The 25,301-nt window shown below is 42.7% G+C and overlaps 1 protein-coding gene across 1 annotated transcript in view; it reads left to right on the top strand.

Moving 5' to 3' along the window:
* The window catches only part of TRPC6 (transient receptor potential cation channel subfamily C member 6), an 833,374-nt gene that overhangs the window by 504,005 nt on the left and 304,068 nt on the right, over positions 1-25,301 (top strand). The window lies entirely within an intron of this gene.

Here is a 25,301-nt window from a genome sequence, read left to right as displayed (position 1 = left end):
TTGGGCCTCTAACACCATTAACTCAGTACACTTCTGAACCTGTGGACACTTTGCCAGGAAGAAGGACTGCTGTGCTGCTGAAAGGACTGCCACTCTGCTGCACTCCTGCTCTGCTGCCCTGCTGTCGGCATCTCCTTGCCTGGGAGTGATATGGACTGGACCTGCATCTCTCCAACCCAGAACCAAAGTGACTCCAAGGGCTTGCTCCTGATTGAAGTCTCAGGGACATAAAAAACTTCTAACTGACTTGCTTCTACACCTGGACTCTGCCATTTGAGAGTCTTGCTCTGACAAGTCATGCCCAACCAGCCCTGGGCCCTTGGAAGTGGGTATAAAGTGCTGCAACTACCAAAAACCACATATCGCCATTGTTGTGCCACTCAGAACTGGCTCATCTTCATTGAGGCTTGTGCATCCCCGCTGCTGTAAGGATTGGGGACATCGCATCACCGAGAATGTGGCGCATAACCCTCCAGTCCCGATGCATCTCCGTCTTTGCGCAGCTCTAAGCCGATGCATTGCCTACATACTAAAGAACGATGCAGATGCATTGCCTCCTTTGCCCCTCACATCTTGTCCTTGTTGTCGACACAACTGCGAACCAAGGTACTCTTTCAGCAGGCCAAGGCTGTCCTTGTATCCAACCCGCACACCATTGCGGTCAGCCTGAACTTTTGGATTTGACCCAGTCTAACACGACCAAATAACCCCGGTTGGTGCTTTTTGCTTTTAAGTACTGATTTCAGTTTATTCTTCAAAAATGTATACCTCCAGTTATACTTGATAGATTTTTCTTTTCTTTTTAGTATTGTTTTGTTCAATAAATTAAGCTCTATGTTTCTAACCAGATGTGGTATCTTTTTGTGTGTATTTTTCATTGTTTTACAGTGTGAAGTGTTGCACAAATAATTTGCACATTGCCTCTAAAGTTAAGTCTGACTGCTCTGTGCCAATCTACCAGAGGGTGAGCACAGGATAATATTGGCTGTGTAGCTGACTTACCCCGATTATATACATAAACTGGTTTTATGGAGATGCTTTTACCAGCCTAATCACTAGATGACAGAAAACTACTCAGTGTCTAACTGTTACAGGTTCATGCTATGAAAATGAAAGCTTTAGGGTTAGAAGTCTGTACATCTGTACAAGGAGTATATTTAGGATTAGGTTCACTAAGAGGGCAATGGTAAGGGGCAATTTTAGAGTTACATTTGATGGCACTGTGTAGGCTGATGTATAAATACCCTTTGGCTCACCTTGTTGGTTCTACAGCCTAAACACTTGTTTCTCTGTTCAAGAATTCCTCCTTCGACCTATTTAAACATTTCACCATTAGTTTGAAGAAGCACATGTTTCCTACTACCCTTCCAGCAGTTACACTCACAGTGCATGATACGAGGGAGATACATACTAGAAATGTTTTTTATACTATTAAACACATTAGTTAATTCAATGTTACACTATTATGTTGCCCATCATTCTGTCTACTTCAAACCTTCTCTCATGTATTGAAACATCTGAATTAATCCCATCCAGTAAATCACTCATACATCATCCTGCCTAATGTACAATATCCTTCTTGGCCACATCATCCTACCACTTGTCCAAACTCACAGCACCCCTTCTAGGCCCTCATCGTCCATCTTGCCCTCACGCTGATGATCCTTTGAGGTTCCTCGTCAGCCTACCTCCCTTTCAAGACTTAAATACTACTCTGGCACCTCATCCATCTTCTTCCATATGCATATAAGAATGTCCTTCTAGGGTCATCTACTTCTTTCCCAGATAGGCAGCATCTCTCTACCACACTGACTAGTGCAGTCATTATTAGGCCTGGGCAGTAAATTCCGTTCCGCTCGCGGAATTTGCGGGAAACTTGGGTAATTTCGCGTTCCATGGAGAACGCGGAATCGCCAAAAATTCTGCGTTCCACGGCTTCGCGGAATTTTTTGCATTCTCAAAATGCGTATTCACAAGATATTTCCCCTGAGCACGCAAACAGCGTTCGCGAACAGGAATAAAGCATCGCGAACAAGCAATCCCTCGTGTTCCCGGAATTTCTGTGTGCTGGCGGAGATTTATTACCATTTCGCGGAGCTTTGAGTAGCGCGAATACACAAATTCCACCCACCCCTATTATGACATTTGTCATTAGTGTCCAAGAGATGGCCTATCGTACATCTGTTACACAGAAATGCCATATGTGTTTCATATGTAGATTAGCAGTGTGAGGTATCGGAACCCTGGCATAGGACACATACTGGGTATGCACCCCTCCATCAACATTCCAAAAGCGGGAAAGGAAAAAAGTAAGAAATAACCCCCCAACACACACTTCAGCGTACAGTCAAAAAAGGACACTGTATCTTTAAACGGGATTAAGATCTCTGCCAACCAGGGCAAGACGGGGAGGAGGAAAGAGTCAGAGTGCATTCGGCAGGAGAGGACAGAAGTGGCGCAGAAACGGAACGGAAAGACGCCAAAGCAGGAGAAAGCAAAGATTCGGAAGAGAGGAAAAGCGTTGACAGCCCAGAGGATCAACACTCTCCAAAGGACGGAACTCTCTGTTATCAGGGAGAAGAACTCTCGCATCCACAAAAGCAGAACGAGTCGAGCAAGAACCTGACAAATCTGACCACAACATCTGGGTGATGGCTCCAGAGGATGCCAGTCTGCCGCTGCAACTCAGGAGAGTTGCTGCATAGCACGGTGAGTGATCCAGGGCTAAAATAAGTCGCATAAATGTTAAGGTTTCTTGTGGGGCATTACATCTTCTAATTTTTGTTTTGGGCTTTGTGTGATATGGGTGGGTACAGGGTGGTGGCACGACACAGGAACCGCGTTGATGACAGGGTTTCACAAAAACGCCTTACTTGGCCCACTACAACTCTCAGAAAAAATTGAGCTGGGGAGGTAATCCTGAAACCTTCAAGGGAGACACATACCCTTATCTTTCTACTTCAGCCTTTACTTAATTAATATTTGTTACTTGCCCGTACTGTAAAAAAAGCCAATGACAACTATTGGGCTTCTCACGTGTAGATGCTTGTTATACATACTGCTGCACATAGAGAGAGAGTACGGTACTTACTATAACCATAGATCGACTTAATCTTGTAATTATTTATTTTTCTTTTAACCACCTGATGACTTGGTGATAGAACTTATACCAATTTATAGTTAGGACAATACTCTTACCGTTGTTTCTCTCTTCTGACTGAGATCCCGGTGACCAGCTCCACTTCGGACCGTTGAAGAACCCTAGAGGAAAGAAAAGAACATCAATATAACACCCAGCAGTCCTCTGTACCTCTCTCTCTCTCTATATATATATATATCTATATATATATATATATATATATATATATATATAGTCACAACTTACAATAAAGGCATCATTTCGAACTATATTAAGCCACCTCATCTATGCATCCAACCCCACCTACCACAGGTGGTGTCAGAAGTGGGATCGGGAAGTCTGGAGGACCTTGTTAACAAGATGGCTGAAAGCCAGGAAAAATTGCAACAAGCAATGGAAATGTTCCTCACGGCTGCAGCAGAAGACCGTGAGGCCTTAAATGAAAGCCCTTACCTCTCAATCCACCACCCACAAGACCACACTTAGGCGATTACCAGACTCTCTGGGACAACAGTGGGGACATTCCTCCTTGCCCTCAGTAGTGCTACAAAAGTATGTAAGCGGAGAGGATCCTGATTTCTTTTTCAATTACTTTGATGCAAGCGGCTACATGGCCTGTTGGGGTCAATATTTGGGACCTTTATTAACAGGACAATTGCAGTCTGCATATCAGGCTTCCAATCCCCAGTGGACTACTCCTTACAGTGAAATTAAGAGGGCCATTCTGGAACGGTTGGGAGTGGGTGACAAGCCATCCAGAATAAGGTTACGCCAACTTAAAGAAAGGGCTCAAGAAACTTCCAGAGTGCTGTACTACAGAGTAAAAGGTATGACTGATAGATGGTTAAAGCCACACACCATGATTAAGGAAGAGATTATGGTGAAAATACATCTAGAACAATATTTAACGTCTCTTCATCCACCCATACAAAAATGGGTCCAACAACACAGCAACTTAACATTAGACCAAGCGGTCGAGATAGCCTGCTCAGGAACTGCAAAAAGGATGAGAAGAGACAAATTGGATAGCCAGTGCTTTTATCCGTGCTCAGGAACTGCAAAAAGGAACAGAGACAAATTGGAAAAGATCCAATCACTTACCCCCTCGTCATCCCACCCCTGCTCAGAAGAAACCTGAACCAGTGACTTTATTACCTGGTCCCACTATAAGGCCTTCTCCGTCCGGGCCTCGGTGTTTTCAGTGTGGAGGGATAGGACACATAGCTCAGTTCGGCCCGCAAAGGGAAGAGCCCATGGAGATAGGCATGTTGCGTGTATTATATAACAAGACAACAGGGAAGACTCCATCCTATCATTGTGAGGTCTTGGTAGACAATGTGCTGGTCAATGCTCTAGTAGACACTGGATCTGCACAGAGTGTAATCCAGTCATAGATCGTGCCTCCATAATCACTCCCAACACCTGAAACAATAAACATTCAGTGTGTGCTTTAAGATAATTAAAGATACCCTTTAACCAAGGTCCGAGTCAAGCATCGAGATCTACCTGTTGTCCTCCTCAAAGTGGGGCATATCCCCAAATTGCCAGAACCTTTGATCTTAGGAAATGATTACCCTCATCTTAATACACTGGTGGAGGAAACTTGGAAAGAAGGAGAGGATTGGTGGAGAACTGCTCCCTTCTCACAAGTGGATAGTCAGGAATGGCCACCTGTGAAGCCCAGGAAGAGCCGAAGACAATGAGGGGAAGAAAAAGGGAGATATCCATCACAAGTGCTATGTTCTGAATCTGAAGAGTTTGTATGGGACAGTGATTAAAACTTTAAAGCAGCACAAAGAGAAGACACCTCGCTTTACGAGGCATGGCGTGTGGCATCCAACCAAGTGGTTCCAACTAGTGTAGTTCTCCAATTCTATAAGCAGAACAGACTGTTGTATCGGAAAGGGGGTCCCAACGCACCTGCCCAGCTCTTAGTACCAACCCCTTTCAGAGATAAGGTCCTCTTTTTAGCACATAGTCATGTTTTAGGAGATCACTTTGGGAAGGAGAAGACAGAAAGGACTATTTTGTATAAGTTCAATTGACCAGGAGTATTCCAACAGATACAAAAGTACTGTAAGAAATTCTCCATTTGTCAAAAGTACATTGGGCATTGACCACCAGAAGTTTCCTTACGTCCCTTACCAGTAATAGATGTCCCTTTTACTAGAGTTGGGATGGTTATTATAGGACCACTCAGTCCCTCAAAAGGAGGGTATCGGTATGTTTTGGTGTTAGTCGATTATGCCACCTGCTTCCTTGCCGCCATAGCCTTGCGTAATCCTTATACACTCAGTGTGGCTAAAGCCCTAATAGACGTATTTGCACAAGTTATTTTTTCCGAAGATCATAACAGATCTGGGGAAACCCTTCATGTCAAAAATTATGCAACAAGTAGGTCACATGTTGGGAGTCACTCACATTTGCACCTCAGCCTACCACCTCCAAACCGGTCTGCTCGAGTGATATAAGGCCACCTTTAAAACAAACCACCCTATAGAAGCTTCTAAATTTAGAAACCATACACAGGGAAGAAATGTTGCCTTTGGCTATATTCGCCATAAGAAGCAAAGCACAAAAAAGCACTGTATTCTCCCCTTTTGAGCACTTGTATGGTCGTCAACCACGCTCATTAATTGACATGGCCAAAGAAAAATGGGAGAATTAAGAAAATGAAACCCAATCCCTACCTGAGTATATAACCAGACTCAAACCCATGTGAGCCAGATATGTAGTATAGTAAAAGAAAATCTAGAACAAGCCCAGTCCCAACAAATAGAACATTATGATTAAAAGGGCAAAGAAAGAACGCTAAAGGTAGGGGACTGTGTACTACTTATGATACCTTCATCGGATCACAAGCTATTAGATCAGTAGCAGGGACCCTGGAAAGTAGAAGCCAAGGTACGCCTGTTACATACCAGATAGAGGTAGATTCCTGTAAAAAGAATAACCAAATATATCACAATAATCTTCTTAAAAAGTGGGAGGGACCTCTACCAGTGATGTTAGGTAAAGGAACAGATGACCTACTCTGTGTATAAAGTATTGAGTGAGACTTTAACCTTCCTCTTAGACATGAGTTCATAAAGCTCATAAAAAAGCTACCCGGAGTTTTTTCGTTAACTACAGGACGGACTACTGCAGTCGAACATGTTACCTGCCCCTCCTCCCAGGAAGATAGTCAGGGTAAAACCCTACCGTATACCAGAAGCCCCTAGGAAAGTCATACATGATTATGTTCAACAAATTTTGCAAATGGGTATTATTGAACCCTCCACCAGTGAGTGGAGATCACCCATTGGGCTAGTCCCAAAGCCGGATGGATAAGTCTGGTTCTGCATAGATTTTAGGGAAGTGAATAAAATATCCCAATTTGACACCTATTCCCTTCCTAGGACAGATGAGATGATTGAACGCCTAGGTGATGCACATAATATCAGTACTCTTGATCTATGCAAAGGGTACTGGCAGATACCCCTTAGATTCCAAGGTAGGGAGGAAACATCTTTCGCCTCCCTAGACGGCCTATTCCAATTCAAAGTGATGCCCTATGGGTTGCATGATGCACCCGCCACCTTCCAAAGGCTAAGAGATATTCTCCTTATATTGATGACATCATTATATACAGTCACACCTGGGAACAACATTTAAAACATCTTCATGCTGTTCGTGCTACCCTTGATGAGAGTGGCCTGAAAATCAACCCCAAAAAAGTTTGTTAGCAGTGGCCTCCGTGAAATACTTGGAATACTTCCTAAGAGGAGGGCATATCAAACCTCAAGCTGAAAAGATCACAGCTATTTCCAATATCACCATGCTGAAGACAAAACGAGATCTAGGGGCTTTCTTGGAGCTATTATGGGCGCTTTATACCCAATTTTTTGCAAATAGCTTTTCCACTAACTGACTTATTAAAGAAATCCAGAAAAAATGAGGCAGGATTCTGACAGCCCAGCCCTTATTAAAGCCTTTGAAACACTAAAATACGCTCTATTATCTGAACCAGTCCACTTGAGTCCTGAATATAATTGGCCATTCATTGTCCAGACAGATGCCTCAAATGCCGGGTTGGGAGCAGTTTTATCACAACAGGACGAACAAGGGGAAGGATGCCCAATCACTTACATTAGTAGGAAACTCATCCCCGGAGGGAAACAGTGCTCTGCCATTGAGAAAAAGGCCCTTATTTATTTATTAGGCACACAAATCATACCTGAAGGGATTTCTAGGCTCCATAGCAGTGATGGGCAGATTGCAGTACAATGGCAAGGTTAGAGGTTAAACAGCCATGTTTACAGAGGTTTTTTAAAGAGAGTGAAATCTGGACAAGCGCGGAAGGACATGGGCAGCTGATTTCAGTGATGCGAAGCGAGAAATGAAAAGGAGCGACTCTCAAATCTGATAGTAACAGTAATAGATCGCTGCATCTAAGCTGGCGAATGGAATATGTGGCTGTAGTTTATTTTTAAGGTAACATAGTCCCTTGCCATGCAGAGTTTTGCAGACTAGACAAAGAAGTTTGAAAAAGAGCACGTTTTTTGAATGGCAACCAATGGAGAGAGCGCAAAGTGGTTTCTGATGGGAAGAGAGGAGGGAGATTCAGGATAAGGCGTGCAGCTGTGTTCTGCGCCACCTGGAGGCTAGCAAAAAGGCATTTATTCCAAGCAATAGGGCATTTCCGTAGTCAAGGCAACTTACTATCAGAGCTTGGACTACAGTTTTCCTGGCCTTTAGAGGTGTCCACTTAAACACTTTCTTAAGCATGCGCATGAGGCCAAAACAGGTTCCAGAGATGCTTTTAACGTGCTCGTCCATGGAGAGATTTTCATCAAAGAGGACACCTAAATTCTTTACATATTTATTAGGTGTAGATGGTAAACCCAGCGCTGATGGCCCCCTGTCTGCCGTCCGGACTGAGTGGGATTTCCCAAATAAAAGGATCTCCGTCTTATCCATATTAAGCTCCAAAAAGTTTGCAGTCATCCATGAGGCAGTTTTTAGCATAGCATCCTTTAATTTTACAGAGAGTCGAGTTAGAATCCATAATGATGACCAGTGACCAGGCCCTTGCTATTAAGTGGGCCACTAATGCCTGTAGATATTACCTAGAAGGTAGGCAATTTACCCTCTTTAGCGATCAATCTCCTGTATGGTAATAATGACTGCATTATGAGATGGTTCCTAGCTTCACAACCTTTCCACTTCTGTACTCTCCTTAGAAAAGGTAGTAATCAGAGTCATCAGGCCAATGCAGACAATTTGTCCTGATACCCCAAGGATGAGTTTCTTGATAACAAGAAAGGAAGGGAGAGAGATGTGAGGTATAGGAACCCTGACATAGGACACATACCGGTCATGAACCCCTCCGTCAGCATTCCAAAACCGTGAAAGGAAAAAAGGAAAAAATTACCCCAGTACACACACCTCAGCGTACAGTCAAAAATAGAAAAGAAACAGAGCGCATTCGGTGGGGGAGGACAGAAGTGGAAACAGAAGAACGTGAAAAGACAGAAGCAGGAGAAAGCGAAGACGTGGAAGAGAGGAAAAGCGTTGACAGCTCAGAGAATCAACACTCTCCGAAGGACGGAATCCTCCGTTATCAGGGAGTAGCCACTCTCGCTTCCACCGAATCAGAAGAACCTGGAGCCAAACAAAAACCTGACGAACCCAACCACGTCATCTGGTGGATGGCATGGGAGGGTGCCAGTCAGCCGCCTCAACTCAGGAGAGTTGCGACATAGCGGGATGAGTTACCCGGGGCCCAAACAATAGTCAAAGAAATTTTAAGATTTCTTTTGGGGCACTTCATCTTTTGATTTTTGTTTTGGCTTTATGTGATTCGGGCGGGTAGAGAGTGGTGGCACGACACATGAACGGTGTTGGTGACGGGATTCAAAAGCACCTTACTTGGCCATCTTACTACAACCCAGAAAACCCTGTGCCCGGGAGGTAATCCTGAACCTTTAAGGGAGACAGATACCCTTAAAAGAAAACATTATACTTTTATTTATTTTTCCTTATCTTTCTCCTTCAGCCATTACTTAATTATTCTATGTTGTTTGCCCGAACTGAAAGAAAAGGCCACAGCAACTATAGGGTCCTCTCAGGTGTAGGCGCTCATTATCCATACCGCTGCATATATCAGTCAATCAATCAGGGGGTTTATAAAGCGTGCTACTCACCCGTGAGGGTCTCAAGGTGCTGGGGGGCGGCTCCAGCTCAGTTGAAGAGCCAGGTCTTGAGGTCCTTCCTGAATGTGTACAGGGTGGGGGGGCATCTGATGTTCAAAGGGAGCTCGTTCCAGGTCAAGGCTGCAATGAAGGAGAAAGCTCTACCACCAGTTCTGTTTCTTCGGATGCTGGTGACCTCTGCCAGGGCGAGGTCGGCGGCTGGAGGTTCCTCTTGGGTACGTGGAAGGATACTCTCTCGTTGAGGTATTTGGGTCTGATGTTGTTGAGGGATTTGTAGGCTTGGGTGCGGAGTTTAAAGGTGACCCTCTTCTCAATGAGGAGCCAGTGGAGGGTTCGAAGGTGTTGGGTCATGTGTTTGTGGCGCGGTGTCCCGAGGACGAGTCTGGCTGTAGCGTTCTGAATGGTCTGGAGTTTGTATAGAAGAGTTCTGTTGATCACGGCGTAAAGGGCGTTGCCGTAGTCCAGTCTTCTGGTTATGAGTGTGAAGGTGACAGTCTTTCTACAGTCGGGGGGATCCATTTGAAGGTCTTACAGAGGATGCGAAGGCAGTTGAAACTAGTCGAAGCAATGGCATTGACCTGGTGGTTCATGGAGAGCAAGGAGTCAAGGATGATGCTGAGGTTACGAGCGTGGTCTGTAGGGATGGGAAGGTTCCCGAGGGTGGAGAGCCACCAGGTGTTGTCCCAGGCAGAGGAGCAGGGTCCGAGGAAGACGACCTCGGTCTTCTCAGCGTTGAGCTTCAAGCAGCTGTTCTTCATCCATGCTGCCACATTCTGCATTATTTCCTGGAAGCGGAGTCTGATGTTATCGGGATTCTTCGTGAGTGAGAGGATCAGCTGGGTGTCGTCGGCGTAGAATATGATGTTGAGCCCATGCTGTCTGACGATGGCAGCGAGGGGGGCCATGTAGATGTTGAAGAGCGTGGGGCTGAGTGAGGTTACATGAGGTTACATGAGGTACTCCGCAGTTGATTTCTGTGGGTTCGCGGAGGAAGGGAGGGAGTCGAATCCTCTGGGTACTGCCGGAGAGGAAGGATTGGATCCCGTCGAGGGCGGCTTCTTGTACCCCTGTGTCGTGAAGTCTGGCTGTGAGTGTGCGATCTGAAACGGTATCAAAGGCTGCGGAGAGGTCTAGAAGGATGAGGGCTGCAGTTTGTCCCTGGTCTAGCAGTATGCGGATGCAGTCAGTGGCGGTGAGGAGGGCGGTCTCGGTGCTGTGGTTGCTGAGGAAACCGGACTGGAAGGCGTCTAGGATGGAGTTGTCTTCGATGAAGGCTGTCAGCTGGGGGTTTACAAGAGAAAGTATGTGGCGGTACTAACTATAACCACAGATCAACTTTCTTGTGATAAATATTTATTTTTCTTTTAACTAACTGAGGGTTTGGTGACAGGACTGCTACCTATTACTGGTTAGGACAATAAACTTACACCTTTTTCTCTCTTCTAACCGAGATCCTGTGGACCAGCTCCACTCCAGACCATTAGAGAACCCTAGAGGAAAGAAAAGTATGAAGAAAAGAACATCAATATATACTCAGTAGTCCTCTGTACCAATAAAAACATTGTTGCGAACTATATTAAGCCTCCTCGTCTGTGCATCCGACCCCGCCTACCACAGGCAGCAAAAAACAGTATGCCTTCTGACATTAATTGCATGTCATAGTGTTTGCTGGTAGAGTAAGCGTGCTGGAGAGGGACATCAGTGGAACCAGTATGTGAAGTTAACGCCATTCAACATTGCATTTTGATCATCACACCTGAATAAAAACTTGATAAGAAGGTGGCCTTCCTCCTAATTAGAGTATATCCTTTTTAAGGGGTATGCTGTCTTGTACATGTATGAGCCCATTGGTCTATAGCACTTTGAATGGTTGTTACTGATGCTGGTGTGGTGCATTTATAGTTATTGATGTTCCCAGTCCGGATGTGTAAGGTTTACATTCCTATGTACCTTGCTTGTTGATGCTGCACTTTGGATCAGTTGTGAGCTGGTGCTGCTGAGATTAACATTGACATTTGTAATGGCATGGGAGTGGTGACTGGGCCAAAAGGTACCTCCACACATTTACAAACTGATATTAAGCAGGAAATGTTGGGATGGCAAGTTCACCAATGTGCATATGCTGCAGTAAACAGGATAATACAGTTACTGGTGTGACATTCACAAGCATCACCTTGTGTTTTTTTAGTATAGGGCATCTTTATAAGTGTTAACAGGCAAGGTGTTGAAAGTATTGAGTATTGTGGTACAATATCATTAATGGTACTGCCTTGTTTAAGGAGTACTGGTTGCCCTGGTATCCCTGGTTATGTGTCATGGCTTTTTTGGTACCTATCACTAATTATGATCAAGCACTAACTGTAAAATAATATGCATAGTTCTGCATGAACAATAGTTGGCCTGTAACTTTGTAACCTATGCCATGACTTTACAGTGTTGAACTTTGATGACGTATTCCTTGCAATATGTGGGTGTTGATAGAGAGAATTGTCATGTAGGCAAAGAGCCTGAACTGTTTCCATGACAGTTAGTATATGTCATTGAATTTTGCTGCTTAGCACAAAGCTGTTGGCATCATGAATAAAGGACATAAGCAGGTGACAGGGTGGGAAGAGCACATGTAGAGAAATCTGTAAGTGGGTTTAGTTGCAGGTGATTTATCATAATTAGGCCCCGATTATGAGTTTGGTGGTTTGACCACTGGGCCACCATTATAGCAGTCAGGAGATCACCACCAAATGCTGCATTACGACCTTACAGTCGGGCTAGTGTTGTTACAGTGGCAGTGCCATGGCGGCCACATGCTTCAGCTCATAGAAAGAGCCTGAAAACACATGCAGCCACAGTGCAGCCACTTGCACGTCGTGTGCACTGTGTACCATGCAGCATGTCATGCATGGCACACAGTGCACGCCCAACAGTGAAAATAAAGGGGGGCACAACATGCCCCCATGCACAATCCCAAATGGTCAAAATTGCTCTATGGCCCTGTTAGGGGCCCCTTCCCTTCCTTTCTGCTGACCTTTCCATGGTGGGGTCCCCTCCATAAAAAGGTCAGCAGAAAGGCAGGGGCCAAGAAGACCAAGCCACACTGGCAAAATTAGCCAGTACCAGAATGGACAAAACATAACAAGGCAAGTGACTTACTAGATCAATGTAGATTACACATTGTTGGATAGAAGTGTTTGTGTTTAAGTCACAAGGAGTGCACAGGTCATTGTAGGGTACCCAGGAAATGCCATTATGCTAATGGGTGGTGATGGTTTTTTGGTACTGCTGGGGTAGAAACATAGATTAATGGCCTTATAACGAGTACGGCGATCCGACCACTACCACCGTGGCAGGTCCACCCACCGTATTACGATGGTGCAGGTGGGACCATCACAAGACCACTGCCTCTGCTGGGATCCAGGATCCCACAGTGGTGGCGGGGTAGAAAAGGGCAGTAGATGCTAGTGGTGCAGATGTCGGCACAGCAGAGTATATTACAACCTTCTTTTCCACTGCCCATTTCATAACGGGCTCCGGTGCCAGAAATGCTGGTAAGGGGGGCCCCAGATATGTCTGGGCATCGAGGTGTGTGTGGGGCCCGCACACATTGTGCCCCCCTGTAAATGCACCTTCGTTTGTGCACAGTGTGTCATGCACGACATACCACACCGTACAGGAACGTGCAGTAGGCACTGTCACGGTGGCAGTCTGCTGTTTAGGCTCTCCTATGAACCTAACAGACCACTGCCAAGACACCGCTGCCACACCAACTCGGAATCTGATGGGTACCACAGGTTTGACAGTTTTCCTCTGGCGGTCCCAGATGAAGACCTTGTGTGTGTGTGTATATATATATATATATATAATATATATATATATATATATATATATATATATATATATATATATATACATAAGGTCTTCATCTGGGACCGCCACCGTGGCGGTCAGAGGAAAACTATATATATTTGTATGTGTGTGTGACTTTACTGCTCATAAATGCCCTTTGTGAATACCGAAAGTCATTAAGTTAGACTTTTGTCTCAGTTTAGCTTTGTGAAATCGTCCCTAAATCTATCCCTTATCGTATCCTGGCCCTAAATGTAGCACTTACCCACTCACTGACCATAAACCTTTCATTTACCCTATCTTACCTTTATTCTTGCTCTGACCTTATCCTTTAACTTTGACCTTGCCCTTTTACTAACCGTTTCATCTTACCTTAACCCCTTGACTGCCCTATTAATGCATGTATTACGTGTGTATATATGTTTATATATATCATGAGCATAAGGCACAGATGTCAAGGGAGAGGCCCATCCAATGTTTGTACAAGGTCACACGTTGGAGAAGGTGTCTAGAATAGGAGTGTGCAGATACCCTGCTAATTAAGAGGTACATTTAATTAGTGTTAGGTACCACTAGTGACAAGGAAATGGTATAGATGTGGGAGGTACATATCAAAGTGAAGGTGATTTTGCAATAATATTTATAAGTCATTTACCTGAGGTAAAAGCGAACCCATTTTACCAAACCATGAAATGCACACCACATGATCTTAATTGTAAAGTGTTTGGCCCCAGAAAAATATAAATTTTGATTCTGCTATGTTACATGACTGGAAGTTATCTACAGTCAATGTAAGAAACCGAAAATGTCACCAATCAATATAGATCACAAGGCTTTAAAGAAATAAGGACTGGGTCTGCTGCCAGTGCCAAACACATACTTGCCAGTATTAATGCAAAGAGATGTTGTGTGCATTAAAGTAGAACGGTATCAGGACACATCCTTGCCCAAATCGGTGGTAGATCCATTCACCATGTGTGCCTCATCCAGCAGTTCTAATGAAGTTCATTATTTATTTATGCAGCTAAAATATAAGGTGAGGAAGACCTAGTTCCACATCCATATCTGCTAAGATTTGCAGTGAAAAGGATAGACTAGCTCCAGGATCCGTGTTGCTATTGTTTTGCCTATCTGTGCTGTGGTTTAGCTATGTTAAGTTTGTTTTGCCCCTCTGTGTCGTGGTATTATCTCCTCTGCTGCTTCTCACACTATGGTCAAGATGATTTCAGATAGGAACCTATGCATGATGTGGACATACTCCTTTAACATCCCAAAAATGTTGTCCCTGAGCATAAGTGTTTTGTCACTCTCTGCAGACTCCTTTCCAGACAGATTACACTTTTGTAGAAAATTAACAGGTGTTATTCATTTTGATGATTTTCTTCTTCCTGATTATATTATTTAGACTACAATTTGCTCTCAGTCTTTATTTTGTCTTCTTAGTGGTTTATTACCAAGTGATCAGGAGCACATGTCATTTCTGATCAATTACACTGTTTCAGTTCCCTATCTTAATGTGCTACTTTGTTTCAATTCTCTCTCCTGTTCTAAGTGGATATTTACTGTCATTCAGTTTTCCATTTGAATTTGTGCCCTCTGGGGATAATACTACCCCACGTCTATTTATTGGGCATAATTCAACCCTCTGTTAATGAGATTCCAGAGAGGCGGCGAAATTTCTTTACTCGCTGACTGACATCTTAACACCCATTGCATAATGAGGGCCATTGTGGTTACTAAGAACCTTCTACCCCTTGGAAATTTATGATAGGCTTCTGCTATTAAAAATGCACATAAGATAAATGATGCACCAAAGCCAAGACATGCTTCCATTATTAACTGACCCTGATATTTCTGGACAGGAACATAAGCTTTGCTTCTCCAAACACGTCTTCTTGGATATATCTTGTAGTTTTATTGAGCAGGGACTAGACCAGTTCAAGTGTCAGTGTCAGACGGAGGTCGGAACTCAGTCGACGGTCTGTCAGCGGTCGGTCGGAGTACACGATGCATGCATCCTAATCCGGCAGTTGAACCGATCGATTTAGATGAGACCACGGCGGTCTGATTGCCTCCGACAGGACCGTGGAAGCCGGTCCAACCAGCATCATAATGAGGGCCTAATTCTTAGGTGCAGCAACTGGTTGCTCCAGAGTATTTGCCCTCTGCAGGAAGAGTGTGTTGATTTTCTAAAAAATCATAGCACCACAAAGGGAAAGGGTGTGGGAGAGGCTACTTTCTAGGATGCTAGGAAAATTATAAAGAGGCAGGTTTTGAAATCTTTCTGGAAGTGGAGGGAGGGGTTCTTAGTTGCAGTAGGTGGCGGCTCCAGAGATTTTCTTAAAGTCATTTGGATTTGAGGACTAACGTGGAACCATAGCTGGTAACTTGTCCAGTTGAGGTTTTTCTTTATATCCTGGGACTTGGAGTCCTTGTTTTATAATTGGATAACACCCCATAATCCCTGGAGTTCAAAGAAAAACCCAGATTGGTTAAGCTAGGCATGCAAGATCCTGAGAAACTTGGCAGAGCTGCAGGGAGGTGCTCCTGGCAGTGTGGTGATGGTGGATATAAGGCTTTTAGAGACAAGATACTGATTGGTGCTATATAGAAGAGAGAATGTACCTTGAATCGAATTCTGGCAAAGAGAGAGTTAGCCAATGCAGTTGTTCCAAGGAAGGGAAAATGTGTCTCTGTAATCTTAGATTGATGATTAGTTGCCCAGTTATGTGTTTCATCAATGTTGGGAAATATCTAATTTATTGTTCCTCGTCATATATTCATATGCAGGGTTTTTGTAGAGTTTCTTTCCAGTAACAGTAGTGCAGTAACATAGATGTAATCCATTACAGGCACAGCCAACACGTTTTTCACCCTCAATAGGCTCGCTGGCCTGGGGTGTTTTCAAGACTAGTAATTTGGTTTGACTATGTTCAATATAAAAACACTGTAAAAGAAGGAAGCACATATGAGAAAACAATAAGACAAGATAAAGTAAGACCATAATGCTCGATGATTCTATCTTTACTTTGCTAAAGACTAATAAAGAATTTGAAGAAATCATATAGCAATGGGTGGCCTACAAATGTGACTTTGTGAAAAAAGCTAAAAAGTCTCTTCACATCGCTGTGAAATTAATTGTATATATCTGTGCATTAACTTTAAATGCCAGAAAAATTACAGAACCAAGTTATTTGACAATGTAGAGTACCTGTATGAATTTTTTAGATTGTCTGGTGAAATTAACTTAAGAGTTCAGCTTCCATTTTGATTGACCACCATTGAAGGCTAGGTGGTGGATACATTTTTAATTACACCTTTGTCGGTGGTTGGATTCACTAACAATTTCTCTGCGGCCAGTGTAGATAAATTCACCCATTTTCTGTGGCCAATTATACCTTCAAATAAATGCAGCATTTGATGCATCAGGTGTTTTTCTTACCTTGGTATCACCTTATTGCCTGATGGGTAGCCCAATAACAGCCTGCCAGCCATACTGTATCCATTCCAGGCACTTGGATAACCCATCCTAGATGTTTTGGGAATCGGAAAGGAGAAAGAGCGTGGATGCTGCAAAAACAAGCTTTTGCAATGCAATCGGACTCGCCTTTGGGACCTTATATGTATTTAGCTAGCAGCACATTAGCCTGGTTTGCTGAAACAACTACTGTTCTTTAACATGGAGTGAAAGTAAGCAGCAAACTGCATGACACGACAGGTATGGGAACACATGGAGAGAAATATTGCCTTTCTGCAGGAAATGGTACAGTCCAAAGCTCTGTTTTTAATATAAAATCAGGGTCTTCTGTGGTCATATCACTGAAAATACAAGATTTGGAAAAAATATTATTGTCTACGGGTGCTCGTGGAAGACAATTTCTATGGACTGGAATCTAGAGAATGCTAAAGTGATTCTGGTATTTTACTGACCTTCTCTGGTTGTTTTCTATCAAGAAAGTTAAATAGAGGCAGTTGCCAAAAAAAGAAAAAAAGTAAAGTCTCTCATCAGAAAGCAATTCTGGTATTTTACTTACCTCTGCTGGTCGTTTTCTATCAAGACAGTTAAATAGAGGCAGTTGAACAGAAAAGAAAGTCCCTAAGAGGATGCAGACAAGTACTAGGGCTGATCTCCAGAGCCCACAAAGTACATACACATATAAGTATTTAATAAGTATATACTAAAGTATATGCAAGTGGTCTCGAATGCTCGATCTAATTATTTAAGAATCCGTAGCTTCTGGCCCTTCAAGCACAGGATCTCTTTTCTCAGATTTTCATTTTTTAATTTCTCAAGGTTGCTTTTAACAAGCTATTTGAAAAGAAAGTATGTAGAGTTGCCAGTTGTCATGCTTTGCAACTTCGTACACATGGTAGTCATGTGTGAAAATGTTTCCCCACTGATGTTTGAGCAGAATAATTTACACTGCATTCAAGAAGCAGGTGAAATATCTCATATATATTTTCCAGACAAGCAATGACTTAGTACAAAGGCACTTAAATGTGGTAGGATACATAAAGAGAAAAATATCTATTCTTTCACTTTTAATTTCACTTTAACTATGGCTGTTTTTCTAACACTACCGCAGCGGACTCAACTCTTTCTGGGCAATACGCGTGTATAGGGTTTATATTTGTAAGATCTATGGGGCATATTAACAAGGAACAAGGAAAATTAACGCTAAGGGCGCTTAGCGTTAATTTTTTTAGCGCCCGCTATCGCTGGATAATATTGCCTGGTTATCGCGTTATTAACAACGCTAACTGCATAGGCGATAAAAAATCCAGCGATAGCGGCATTTTGGGAGGTTATCGCTGATAATGCAGCGATAAAACTACAAGGGTAGGGATATCCTTGTTGATTGCCCATGGTGAATTTAACAATGTAATCCACCTCCCATTGGATTACATGGCTAAATCTGAAAATTAGCAGACGTAAAAAAGCAGCGTTAACCGTGGTTAGCGCGGCTTTTTTTGTCTCTAACAGGGTTAGCGTGAAGCTTGATAATAGGAGAAATGACGCTTTGCGACATTTCTCCTTTTATTTTGCTCTGGAACGCCCACTTTGCATCTCATTAGAGATGCAAAGGGAAGCATAGTGAAAAAGGGTGCTGACATGCGATTTTGCATGTTAGCACACTGTTGTTGATAGGGCGATATTTTTATCTCCGCTTCTTTGGCTTTTAAAGCCAAAAAAGCGGAGATAAAGTCCTAGTTAATATGCCCCTATGTTTTATGTTTATTGACTTTTTCATTTACATGAATGTTTCCCTTAAATTCGCCCCTTCCTACACTACTCCCAGTAATAATACTTTACTAAAGGGATGCAAAGTGTAAAAAAAGTATAGGAACATCCTAGGCAACAACATATCAGCAGTGGAAACAATTGGACAATGTTAGGGATAGGGCATGATTAAATGGTCCTTTAAAGAGTAAAATGAGTCCTGTTTTGCATTCCATCCCATAATATCCACAGGAACCCATCACTTTTTTGTGATCTTTCACATTCATGCTCATTGTGGCTATCGAGAGAACCAATTCAAGTTCACTGTTCAGTCATCAACAGGTTTGCCCATATATAAGGCATACCTGCCAGCATACTTAGGGCACTTGTTCGGGTTTAACTCTGAATGGGCCCTACTCACAAAGATGATTTCAGTCGTAAATATAAATTTAGAGTGAAATTTATATTTTATTACACCTTGCAGAACTCTACAAAAGAATTTCAGCAGGCATACGTCTGCAGATTTCTCTACCTCAAGCATCGAGAAGTTTACAGCAGGAAACCCTACTCAAGGGCAGGAGTGTCCCGTGCAGGTAAGAGCAATGGGGCGGTGGGGATGGGTTGGGGGGGATTCAACAGATGACCACGGGGAAAATTAAATAAATAAATTAGGTTCCCTTGTCATCGTCTGTCGAAATACCCCCCCCCCCCAACTCGGCCCCACTTCCCCACTGATCTTACCTGCAAAGAGGAGTTGGGGGGGGAATGCAAGGCGCTGCAAGTTGTGGTTTGCGTTGGAAGTGCAGGAACGCCCACAAACATGTACATTTATTGGCATGCCCAAACTCCTCTCCGACATCTTTCCACCATGAAAATGGTCGGAGATGTACTATTTACTACAGCCAAGGGCTGGTAATTTGCCTTCCAAGATTGAAAGGGGAAAAGAGTGTCTCCTCAGACTTGCTGTGAATGTAGAGCAATGGATTTTTCAACAGTGAAACATTTTTCCCTGCTGAGAAAAAACAATGTGCATTTGTACAGAAGGCTCCATTTCCCCTGTGTGGAGTTCGCTTCTATGGAGAACTCAACACTGGGGGAATGGGAGCCTTTAACAAAAGTCACATGACATTCCAAGTACGCTTGGACACCTGCACCTTTCACACTTTTTCAGGCGTACTTCTGGAAGTGCTTTGTGAATAGGAAAACTCGTAAAAGTATGCTACCGTGGAGTTCTTTCAAGAACAGTCCCTAATCGTTTTCATCATTTCGGGAAACATTGGGCAGTTTACACTAAATGCATTTTCATCTAATAGGGCAGCTTTGTCTAACTTTGTCCCTTTCTACCACAGACTTTATGGTATCAGGATGGGTTCTTAAATGAATTCCTTATAGGAGTGTTCTGTTGAGAGATATATTTTTCTAAAAAGTAACCCTATTATGCGAAGGGAGGCATGAAAACTTTATTTGAACTGGGGTTATGTAGTTAGAACACCTATGTTAAAACGATTTCTTACTTAATAATGAACAAAAAAGTAATTTCTATTACTAACTAACACGAATGTATCCATAATTCACACAACATTGGCATTGAATGGATCAAGATCTAATTAATTACAAATTCGTTTTTGCTAACACGTGAAACCTTTGTGCAGGGTGCCTCCAGATATATTTTTTCTATTTGTGGCAAAAATGAGCGTGTTTGATTTTTGGTAACCTCTTATACTCTTGAAAAGCCTTCCTTGCCTCCCCCTACTGCAAGTCCACTCCTGCCGCCCCAGGTTGCCATAACACTGCCAAAGCTAACAATAAATTGTTCAGGGTCACAATAAAGTGATAACGCCATAGATTACCGGAAAGAGCACTTCTGATAATAACAAATTGGCCTTGCCTCGGAACAGATTAATCCTAAACTGCTCCAACGAGAACAGGCTGACATTGCCATTGGCTGCAAAAATAGGGCTGCTTTAAAATCCCATGCATACTCTTGGACAACCTAAATGGATGCATAAGCAAACTAAGGCTATTAAATTTGAATCGATAAAAATGTGTCATATTCTAAAACAAAACACCGTCATTGTAAATGGGGTTGCAGTGTATAATATTGTCCTGTTGGAAATTGCATGTGTCAAGTGAAAGAAGTGAATCCAAGAAAGCCGCCTCTTTGAATGTCACATTTTTCTTTCTGTTGAGAATAGTTTGTGTCTCATAACTAGCAGAACTAGGTCAAGATATAAAGAAAAAAGCTGATTTTACTTCTTTGTCAAGAAAAGTTAATTATGCTGTTCTACTCTATAATTTAATCTGAATTAACTAGACTAACCTGATGAATTAACTAGATGAAATAACTATGGATTTTGCCATTCATAACAAGTATTAGCAGAGGCAATAGGTCTTCCCTTTTGGCTGTCAACACTGACCTACTTGCTTTGTCAAATCTTTTGGCAATACTGTTCAGCATTGTATAAAAATTGTAAGAACACAAAGCTGTTCATGCCTCATGACACATGCAAATTTACCATCATTATGTTAATATGGATATTGATACATTTATCAACAAAAATAAACTATCATCCTTATTAATAGAATCCACTTTCTAAAACTCCATGTCTGCCTCGACACATAAGTATTTAGTCAGGCAGGCCCTGCAACCTAAGCACGGTATTACTGAATGATTGGCCACAGGTGGGAGGGTGCATAGCTGGCAGGCAGGAAACTCTTGATCAATCCCACAGATAGATGCAACAACATCACAGTGGTCAGTGAAGATTGCCCCCAATAACGCACACATGTCCCAAGGGGGTACACACGCTTAAGAAACACCATAAAGTCAGATGCCACATGAGTTAGGAACATAGTTAATCAGGACCTGGCACACATAGTGATCACGCGCTCCCAACGTCGGACATCTGGACACATTCACTACAGGCCACATTGTATTCACGCAAGGTCGAGACCACCTATAGTAATGTTTGACCATTCATTTATGACTCCAAGGCAGCAACCAACATTCCTCAACCTTATATGGTATTCTGGATACGTTTATGGCTTGATGTAAAAATGGATAAAAGACTAAATGTACATTAAGACATCCTCAGACCTTGTGTCTGTGACTGTGTTCCCGGACAAATTGTTTAATCAAACAAAACTGTTTCTGTTTTTCCAAATGCCTCTTGCCTTCTGTTTTTACTAAGGAATTCAAAGCCAAGTACCAACCACAATATAAACTTTATTTCGGGTCACACAACCGTAAAAGAGTACATAAAACCATAAAAGCATTTAAAAATTAGCAGCTCGTAAAAGAGCAAAGATGGGATAGTGTCACTACTAAATCAGTCCAACATTTTGGCATAATGGAATTATCACAATAGCGTACTGAGACAGGTGAGTGCTAAATAAAACATTTAATCATTTATAGATGTGCATAGCTGAAAACAGTCATAAAGTGCAATAGATTTCATCTAAAATGCAGAATAACCCTTCTCTGAGCAGCAAGCAGCACATCTAAAGGCTCTCCAGCAAGTGACATAAGAGGAGTAAAACAAAAAAAAATACATCCCATTAGAATTAGCTCATTGAGTTTGACTTATAGACCAACTCCAATGTAATAATTTGGCAATGCCAAAGGAGACTGAGTCTTTGGTGTTTGCTTCCTCTGACGCTCATGACCTGGACAAAAAATAGATAGTGTTGTACTGTTTCATCCGCCTATAGGATACTGGGAACACATTGCTTAGGTTGGAAGTATCTATCCATTTGGTGTGAAAACAATTGACATGAAGATTACCACACCGAAACTTGATATACAATTGTCTAGTTGTTGGGACCATAATAAAATCAAGAAGGTCTTGGAGCACACAATCATTTTTAAGAATCTGAAGCGAGGGTTCCTAGGTGCTTACTGCTTACTTCCAGTCCCCAGTTATGGGCCCAGCATAGGTCTTTTACACACTCTCTGGTTAGGGTTTCTGTTGGACCTCACTTCCACGATATTCATTTAAGCCCAGTTGTAGCAGGAATGCCTTTAAGTTGGTTAACCATTTTATCCACATGGTGCATGACACACATTGCATGGGCATGCAGATGCCGCTGCTCCACAGTGGCATCTGCGGCAGCTTTAGTTTTTGGCCAAACTATGCCGCCACAGTAGCACCATCGGGCTGGCAGTCCAGTCGTAATGCAGCGGTGTGAAGCCAACTATAGAGCTAACTATAACTCACGCCCCGCAATGCACTGCTGATGACGTCACATATTACATCACCGATGACATGCTCAGTGACATCACTGATGACATCACTGATGACATCATCCAGTGACTGAGTGTTTCTAAGAAGTTCAAGAACATTATATCTATATATGCCAAGGTATATTGAAGAATGATTGGTTGTCTGAGAACCTGTGTGGGTGCCTGAGTGTCTGAGTGGGTTGGGGGTGTGTGACTCCCTGCATGATTGTGTGAGTTGGTGATTCACTGGGTGTATGCGTTTATGAGTGCGTGTGTTCGGTAGTGTATCGGTGAGTGAGTGTACGTATAGCTGTGTTGGTGAGTGAATGGATGTGATAGTGGTAAATGTGTAAGTAACTACATATGTGAAAGGCAGTATTTGTGAGTTTTGGAGTATATAAGTGAGTATATGTAACAGTCAGTGATTGTGACAGTGGCTGCATGGATAAGTGTGTGCTTATGTCAGTAATTGTTGAAGACAGTACGTGTCTGTATGAATAAGTGATGCGGTGTGTGTATAACTGTATAGGTGAGTAAATGGCAGTGTAAATAATTCTTTGGGTGACTGACAAGGTTTTTGATTAACTCTTTGGGTGAGTGGCAGTGTGTGCGTGTCTATATGGGTGCATGAGTGGATATATCAGTGGCTGTATTGATGAATGACTCCATGTATGAGTGACTGTATGGGTTAGTGGGTAAATGTGTGTGGAGGCGTAAGAATCACAGAGTGGGTATTTACTAACTGCTATTGGTGTATCTATGGTTTAGATATTGGTAGTCTGTATTTTAGAGTGGGTGTATAATAGATTTTATTAGGATGTGCATCAGATGATCATGTGGATGATGTCATCAATGATGTCACAAGTGATGTCATTTGAGATTTCATCTGTGATGTCATGAGTGATGTCACTGAGCATGTCATGAGTGATGTAATATGTGACATCATCAGCAGTGCATTGCGGGTGCGCAAGTTATAGTTAGCTGAACTAACTATAACAGGGGAATTTCTATGGTTTTCTATGAGAGAAATCTCCAACTAACTATAACGTCCCTGAAATCTATGGTTTTTTCAGTGAATTTCTAAAAAAATTTAAATGCTAATTTCTAACTATAACATGCCTGAAACCTGTGTTTTTTTCTGTGAATTTCAAAGGTTTTTTAAATGCTAATTCCTAACTATAACGTCCCTGAAACCTAGGTTTTTTTCAGTGAATTTCAAAGGTTTTTTAAATTCTAATTTCTAACTATATCATAGCAGTAGTGTTTGCAGAGTGGTGGAGAAAGGTGAATGGTCTCCGAACATCTCTTAGCAATCCCACTGTGTGGGATTTACTGGAGGTAACAGGAGGGGTAGTAACCCGTCAACCTTGGGGGTCAACTACCCCTCCTATTACCTCCAATAAGTCCCACACAGCAGGATTTCTAACTTCTCATACCACGCCACGCCCCCTTTCTCCACCAGTCTGCAAATGTGCCCACTGGTGCATTGTAAGTTGGGGAATTAATTCTCCTTGAATACTGAGGAACCCTGGGGGCCAACTAGCCCACCGGGTACCTCCAGTAAGTGCCAAAGAGCTGGATTGCAGAGAGGTGGTCCGAGGCCATGCCCCTTTTTACACCACTCTGCAAATGCGGCTCCTGGTGCACTGCTGCTCGGAGGATGAAGTCCACTTGTGTCCTGAGGACCTCAGGACACAAGAGGACCTTATCGCTCTACCAGCAGTGCACCAAGAGATGCGTTTGCAGAGTGGTGTAGAAAGGGGCGTGGACTCGGAACACCTCTCTGCAATCCAGCCTTGTGGTGCATACTAGAGGTACCTGGTGGGCTAGTTGGCCCCCAGGGACCCTCAGTATTCAAGGGGACTTAATTCCCCAACTTAGAACACGCCAGGGGGTGCGTTTGCATATATATATCCCAGCACAGCTGTATTAATCCTCATTACCGATATACCACAAAAATAAATACAGAGCTGACACTCTTTTCCAGAAAGTGTATGTTTTATTCACACACGGCAACCATCGTAAAACCCAATGTGTTTTGGAGTTCACGCACTCCTTGATCACGGGTTAGGCAAATGTTGACTTCCTGCCATATTTAAAGTGGCAGACAGTGCGTTTCAATACAATTGACATAAAGAAAATACTTTGCATTGTTTTGTCAATAACACCAAAGAAATATATATATATATATGTGAATATGTATATATTTATAAGTTACAATGCTATTTATTTCTTTAATTGATCATGAACTCAGCTTATGGGTGAAAATGTGTGTGTGTGTGTGTGCATGTGTATGTTGCATGCGGAATAGTGGTTAGCCGGCCCCTCTGAGTTCCCAGTAGCCGTGGCAACAGTTGTTTAGTGAAAGGAGGACCTTTTCTTGGAAATGGTGGACTTCTGTGATGTTTAGCGTGAAGTTTGACAGCTGGCACTCTTTTGCTCCTCAAGACACCGGGCTGACAACTAATTGTATGAGACGTGTGCATATTGGTAATGCTCAACTTGAAAGGTTGAGCTACACTTTATAGGGCCACTGTTTGAGATCCTCAAAATTTTATATACTAGTAAACGTAATTGTCAACTATATAATTGATAGTAATTTGCCTATTTCAAATTTCAGCTGTACAATAGTGACAAATCACTGGTACAAAAAATAACGTGTTGTGGGTGGGGAGGTTAATTAAT

This window comes from Triturus cristatus, chromosome 8 (assembly GCF_964204655.1).
Source record: "Triturus cristatus chromosome 8, aTriCri1.1, whole genome shotgun sequence".
NCBI classification, from domain to species: Eukaryota; Metazoa; Chordata; class Amphibia; order Caudata; family Salamandridae; genus Triturus; species Triturus cristatus.
The sequence above is the reverse complement of the archived record's forward strand: the minus strand, read 5'-3'. Positions and strand labels throughout refer to the sequence as shown.